The 7,109-nt window shown below is 44.2% G+C and overlaps 1 protein-coding gene across 1 annotated transcript in view; it reads right to left on the reverse strand.

Annotated features, from left to right (window-relative positions):
- The window catches only part of LOC308179544 (uncharacterized protein), a 135,852-nt gene extending 129,016 nt beyond the window's left edge, over positions 1-6,836 (reverse strand). Inside the window, exons 1-2 of the mRNA XM_080559893.1 lie at positions 6,800-6,836; positions 530-1,757 (exon numbers count right to left, since the gene is read on the reverse strand). The gene's annotated coding sequence lies outside the window, so the exon portion shown is untranslated. The remainder of the gene's footprint in view (positions 1-529; positions 1,758-6,799) is intronic.
- Positions 6,837-7,109: the final 273 nt, after the last annotated feature.

Here is a 7,109-nt window from a genome sequence, read left to right on the forward strand (position 1 = left end):
ATTATTTTTTTTTTTTGACAAATCAAGGCTGCTTCCTTCTGTGAAATCATCACTGCACAAGAGTGTCAGAACAGCTATGAAATAATGTGAAACCCCAAAACATATGCATGCACCCACCTAGCACAGTGACATCCATGGAATGTGCATTTACTCTTTGTTCAAACTATTTTCCAAATGATGAAAGATTTAAAGTTTCTAATTTTTTCCTTTCCCTTGATGAAGGATTTTCACTTTCTCAACCCCCCAGGGAAGCAGAGTCACAGCAACAGCAGCAGGGCACTGTAAATCTTTGAAACTAATAATTATTAAACACATAAATCTATTTAATGCATAGAGCTCCCAAACACGCTGACTGGATAATATGTAAGAGAGAGAGGGAGAGAGAAAGAAAGGAAGATGGAAAGTCTAAGTGAAGGAAGCTATCCACCATCAAGGAAACCACACATCCGCAAAAGAGCCTTGCCATCTTTCCAAACACAAGGCTGGAATTGTATTTCAGTGCTAAGGCTTCACCTGCCAAAACAGTTACCTGGCATGAGCCTTGGGAAATCGTGGGCTTCCAGCTTTTCATTCCATGCTACCAGCAGCTCCAATGGTCGCTGGTGTTGAACTGTAACCCCAAACTAGGGAACCGGACCTTCTGAGTTCTTTTAACGACCACAGCTCCCCACCCATGCCAAGCCCTCAGCAGACTTAGGCCCCTGAATAGGAAATAAAGCTGAAGGAAATCTCCCTGAGCTTCACTGCAGCTGGTTCCCTCCTTATTGCTAAGTACTAGACAAAGCTGTGCTAACCTGTGCCCCTTCCTCAGACTTGATTTTCAACCTAGCCAAAGAGGGTCGCTTCCCCCTCACAGAAAAATGGCATAGATGCTGAGTGTGAGATTCAAGGCAGGCGGTTTTGAGTTTCAGAGTTTGCCTCCACCAATACTCTCAGGAAAAATGGGAAACAAGTGCAGCATCCTCCATCAGGAAGCAGCTTCTGTGCTAGGCATAATGTAATGCTCTGGTAATGTGACCAAAGAACAAGCGCCCTGCAGCAGCCATGGGAGAATTAAAATCTCATTCACTGCTGACCTGAGGCTAGAAGGAAGGGTAATGGACCTTTACAGGTTGCATCTACCCATTACAGTTCCCCTTTTCAGTCCCAGCAGCTTCCCCAGCCTCGCTGCTTTTGCACATTTAGCTCCAGTAGCCTTTTGCGAGAGAATGCAGCTTTAGCATTTCTAACACATCTGTCTTAGCTGGCATACCCTTGGCTTCCGGCAGGCAGCTGCTGATTTAAGCAAGCACCTTTCCTTTGCAGTAGGCAAAATGGAGCCTGCTGTGATGGCAGCAGCTCTCTTCTACCCCAGAAGGCTTGGAAGCACCACTTCTGCAGATCTCATCTCCTACCCTCAAAACAAACAAACGAAACCAAAGCAAAACAAAAACCCACAGCACACCTATAGGAGCAACCTTCCTGACTACAGCTGGAGACTGGGAAGAGCAGGGAGTCTCAAATGAGGCAGTTCTGGACACTGTGGGCATGTCCTGCTTGTGACTCACATTCTGCCGCAAAAAAAATAAGGTGTGATTACTCTGTCTGTTTTCAGTTAGGAGTAAGGTACTGCCAGGTTCTCACAGGGTCTGTGGCCACCACACTTGCAAAATGACACATCCCACCACTGCATTCGGGCTTCTCTCCATAATCCACGTGCACCCCGTTCGTGCCAGGTACGCAAGTTCAGAGCAGAGTCCATTGTTAAATGGGTTTCCCTAAAAACAAGACATCTTTGTTTTATATGAAGAAGTCTGGTATTTTCTCAGAGTAAAAACTTCAAATTCTGGTTTTACAACAGGAATTACTGGGAAATTTATAAATATCTATCACTACATGGCTGATATAGATAAATTAAAATTCAGATCCATTAAGAAATGCGGTATGTTCTCTATCAAGTGATAGATGTTCCAAGTGATGCTAACTGAATACATAGGGAAAAAAAATAATAATGCATAAAATCTAACGTACCTTAAAATCTGTTTAATTTTCATCACAAGCACTATGACATTTCTATCACAGTAACAAATTTGTATCACTGAAAAGGACAGTTAGCTGTTTTCGGATGGTTTTCCATTCCTTACTTTATTCAGATTCTTTTAAAGTTTTGTCTCAATTCTGAATTCCCTGGTCACGTAATGCCCACTGGAATGATACATACAACAGACCCTTGCAATGTTTTACCCTTCAGTCACTGATAGGTATTCTCAGCTTCAGCTCCATTTTAGTACAGACTTTTCCTGTGACTGTGATTCTGAATGCAGATCCAAATTTTGCATCTGAGGACTGCCTACTGCTATTTGCAATAGAAATACCAAGAACAAAAGATGCTCCAAGCAGAAATGCACTAAGGGGGAAGTAATCCATGGGACTTTAGTAAATCTTAGAAAAGGCAGTGTAGGAATGTGACACTGAGGTCTACAATATCAAAATTCAATGTTTGATATGGAATTTGAGCAGAAGGTTGGACAAGATGGTCTCTTCCAACCCACATTATCTTATGATGTATGAGTATCTCATATTTTGACCACTAGAGAATTTGTCTCTCTCTCCTCCTACCAGTCTTCCCATCTCAACAGAACAGAAACCAATAAAATATTCCATGTTGCTCTCAATCGCTCCACTGGAGAAGTGCTAGATAGTCCGGACCAGGCACTCCTCCTGCCTCTAATGGAAACATGCTGACTGCAAGTGACTGCACTTTGAACAGGCAGATCAAACACTGTGAGTGACAGGTTAAGAAAATGAAACAATCATCTCCATATTTTGTTGTATGATTTTTTTCTCTGAGAAAATATGAAAGTGAAGTGTGGTGGACAGGTCCAAGGAGACTGAAATTAATCTGCTTTTGAAGTTGTTTGTGCATGGTAAGAATAAACGTGAAAATAATTTCTGAACAGATCTCCTATTTTGCAAACTAGTGGAATTTGCTGAAACAAGACCACCAGCTGCTTTGCTTATAGTATTTTGCACTGGATTCCAATACATTCATTTCCTTCTAATAGCTACTGACTCTATTCCGTACTAAAGATGGACCTCAGCCAGTGCTCCAGATCCAAACATCCCTTTACCCTAATGGTACTCCAAGTTGGAGGCTACATTTTTCAGCATGGAAAGTATGAAGAATCAAACAAAACCATCAAGTCAGTGACCTCTACCTTCTGAGTGCGTGCAACTGAGATCTTGGTTAGAATCTTTAAAAATAAATCACGAACTTCCTGTGTACGAATGGCCTAGATAAGAAAGACATTTGATAGGAGTTTTTAAAAAGCATTTTAATGTTTATTTTTGAACAAACATTTCTTGGAAGTTTGAAAAAGTTCAGATACTTTTTTCCAAACCATCCGTTACTTACAGGCTGGTTTCCTGAGAAAACAAGTCTTGTGCAATCCTGCTCTATTACATGCTTGTGCAAGTCTCCCCATTAATAACTGGGTGATTTATTAATACCCCTATACTACAGATTGTCTACCAGTTGTAACTCATTGGCCAAAGTCAACCAAATTTGACATGTAAAGATCTCAGAGATACTCAGATCTGGTTTTAGCAAGAACTAGCTTTGCTAATTCTGCATTGTTTTGCACCGAATTGCTCTTTTTGCAAAAATCTTTTTTCTGATTCAAGTTGAGACTGTCCAAGAAAATACCTAGAACTGGTAAGACTGACAGTCCACTACTCTTCGTTGAGCCAGGGAGGCTATCTAACTTCTGATGTAAATGCAACTTACCAAACTCTTGATGTCCATCGTCCTCTACTAATGAGCTCAGAAGAGAACAGTGAGAATGATAAGAGCTTAAAAAAATGTTCTGCAAGCAAAAATTGTTGTTCTGCATCTGCTTAGTTTAGACTCTTGAGGAATAAGAAAACTCCATGAAGAAGTATAACAGAAGTCCTCAAACACAGAAAAGGACATGGCAGTGGGAGGAAGCCATTTATTCTCTATGTCCATGGCAGATGTAATAAAAACAGATGCAAAATGAACCCAGGACGGTCCAGGTAAGACAACAAGAGGCCACTTCTTATGGTAAGGAATAACAAAGCAGCTGTCTGGGAAGGTGCAGAAGCTCTGTCACTGGAGATCCTTAAGGACAGGCTGGAGATCTCCCAGGAGCGAGCACCAGGACAGAAGAGCCCGCCCTGATTGAGAAGAATAACTTTATCTTTTGAGATCCCTTCCAGCTCAATTTGTCTATGGTTCTGTAGGAAGTAAAGTGGGTTGGGCAAAGGAAAGAAAGAAAGAGCAGAAAGGGGGAAATAGAACAGCCAAGGTGTTTAGAGAGACAACCGAATAAAAAGCGCTCCCTCATGCTATGTGCAACCACAGCTGCTGGCCAGAGCGCTTATTTCAGTGCAGAATGTGAAGTGCAGAGCAAGTGCAAGGCCAGGGTGTTTGTTGCCATCCCCTGTTTGTGCCAAAAAGTTTCCAAGGTTCATCTGTCTGTACAGCATTGGGAAATCTTGAGAGCCTCTGCCATCCTTTGTCTGACACCTGTCACTATGTCCCAACACCACCCACCCTTCCCAGCTTCAGAGGTGGCCTCCTGGCAAGCGACTGGAATCTCCAGCTGTAACAAGCAGAAAACAGAGACACAGCTCAGGACCTACAGAGACAGAATTTTATGTGCTAGTTCCACCAGACCCCGCTCACATCTCCGTGCTGTAACCCTGTAACGCTCTGCCCTCCAGACTCCCCATCAGGCACCTGGGCACAGTATGTCCTGGTTGGAGTTACAGATGTGAGCCCAAACTCTGGAGATGCCTTTGGGATTTCTGGAGTGAGAGGGCCCTGTAAATGCTCCAGGAGCATTTTTTGAACATCAAGATGCTGCCACCTAATGGCAAGACAGGACGAGCAGCAGTTGGGTGAAATGCCAACGACCATTTGCAACGCTTGCAAAGGTCTGGGTTTTCTTTGCAGACCTTGAGAAGCCTTGAATTTAGCCTAACTCCGTAGGAAATCCCATTCACTCTCCACCCACTGATGCACCTTCAAGTGCATCATGGATCCCTGAATACCATCCTCCCCACACCACTGTTTACTATTCATGTAGTAAGTCATTGTTATTGCCTCCAGCCCTGTCCCTTCCACGCATCCTAGTCAGTAAAACTTCCCTCGGTGTGTCACATACACATTAAATATCCATCCCCATGATCCACGCATGATCGATCTCCCCATCCCACATTACAGTCATGATTAACCTTCTCCCACTACGTCACATATTCAATACACCTCCTTTACCTCCTTCACTCAGACAAAATGAATCTCCTTAGTATTGTCAATAATAATTTTCTTTATATCCTGCATAACAACATGAGGCAACCTGACAGAGCACTCAGGCAATAATTCAATCTTAGCTTCCCACCAACGTTCATTAAACTGAATATAACTTCACCAGAGCTGCCACTGAATTATACCCTCATATCCTTGTGGGAATTGTATATTATTCCCCGGGGAATAGCAGCAATGCAGCTGAAGATGAAATAATTCGTTTTAAAAACCCCAGGATTGTATCTGATAGCACATCATTTCTTCATCTCATTACTCATTTTGCATTAGTAATTAGCAGAGGTTATTTCCTCCCCCCTCCTTCCCCCCTTTTTGCTTCATTTCATGTCTGATAACATTAGTCCATGGGAGATAAGACGCTGTAAGATTTTAATACAGCTGAAATGATTGGGATCTTCACTAGAGGCAGGCAAACCCTAGGAAATCCAAATTCAATTTGGCAAACAACAAAAGCCACTCCCCCCTGTATTTTGGCATCTGTCCCTTCCCCTAGAGAACAAGCCTCCCCTGGGCCTACTGTGCAGCTGGATGGTGTGAGGGTCAGGCGGTCCCTGTGCTACCATCTCAGGCGGCCCTGCACTTGGGCTGCACTGCCCACTTCTGAAAAGCTGTGATTCACTCAAGCCTCATGATAAGCACAAGATGCTTCCAAGTCCACCATGGTTTCTCGCAAGGACTTTGGAAGCTGCTCTGTGGTGCTGCTGTGCAGGGGATGGGGAGAGTTTCCTTTGTGCCACAGAAGCCACAGATGAGACTGTACCTGTAAATGACCAAAATAAATCGAATTACGCAATTAAAGGTTTCTTCCTGCCCCGTGCAGCCTCCTCCACTCTTCTGGGCCTTTGGGGAGTTTCCTTTAGCCAGCACGTGCCCCCATTCCTTATTTCCTACAACAATGGAACTGCTTCGGCAAGATGGCTACTGGTCACAAAGCAATGAGAGCCACTCTCTGACACGCGGGCATCGGCCCCTGTCACAGAACTGCTTCCCGATCTTCTCCAAAGCAAACGGGGATAAAGAGCCCATCTATGTCTCCGCCGGGCTGCAAGCAGCAACCGCCAGGCTCTGCCTTCTGCTTTTTTTTCATGGGCTGTTTGTTCCTGCGGCGTTTGGGGACAGAGCCCAAACATTCCCCCTGCCCCCCCCACGTCAGTCTCCCGCTCGTGCACACGTTGCCTGCTGTTAAACCTTACCCTGCTGAATACCATGTGTTTGATATTAATTACATGTCCGAGCCCCATGAAAGTCATTGAAATTTAATGAGATGCAGGGATGGAACCACTGAGCCAATGGCATTCATTAAGAGTTGCCATGGAGATCAGTTTGCCAGGCTTGACCCACATTAAGTGCCACTGGTCACCTCCCAAATAGACAAAAACATGAAATTGGAGGAAAAAAAAAAAAGAGCCAATTCCTGAGGGGTCTGAGCACTATGGGCTCTGACCGCCTTCATTCCGTGCAGCTGGGGCTCACCAGTGCAGCGTGTGGCTCGTGGTCTGTCAGGGAACAGGGTTTTAACAGAAACTGGGGGGTGCTCCTCAGTGGCATCTGCAGAAAACAGAAAAAACAGCGACTCACTAATAAAAAGAAGCCGGTGAGCTCTTCACATTTCCCTTCTGCTCCTTACAAGTGGCTTAGCTGAGCAGGGCTGTCTTTGAAACACATTGTGTTCTTCCAAAATAATGCTGTTCCTGGCGGATGGTGGTATTGTGGTTCTGAGACCACAGAGATGGGATGAGAGAATGAGAGACAGGGAGCAAAGAAAGGATGTTGTAACTTGTCA

The sequence above is a fragment of the Anser brachyrhynchus genome (genome assembly GCF_964034855.1).
Source record: "Anser brachyrhynchus genome assembly, chromosome: 17".
Taxonomy (NCBI): domain Eukaryota; kingdom Metazoa; phylum Chordata; class Aves; order Anseriformes; family Anatidae; genus Anser; species Anser brachyrhynchus.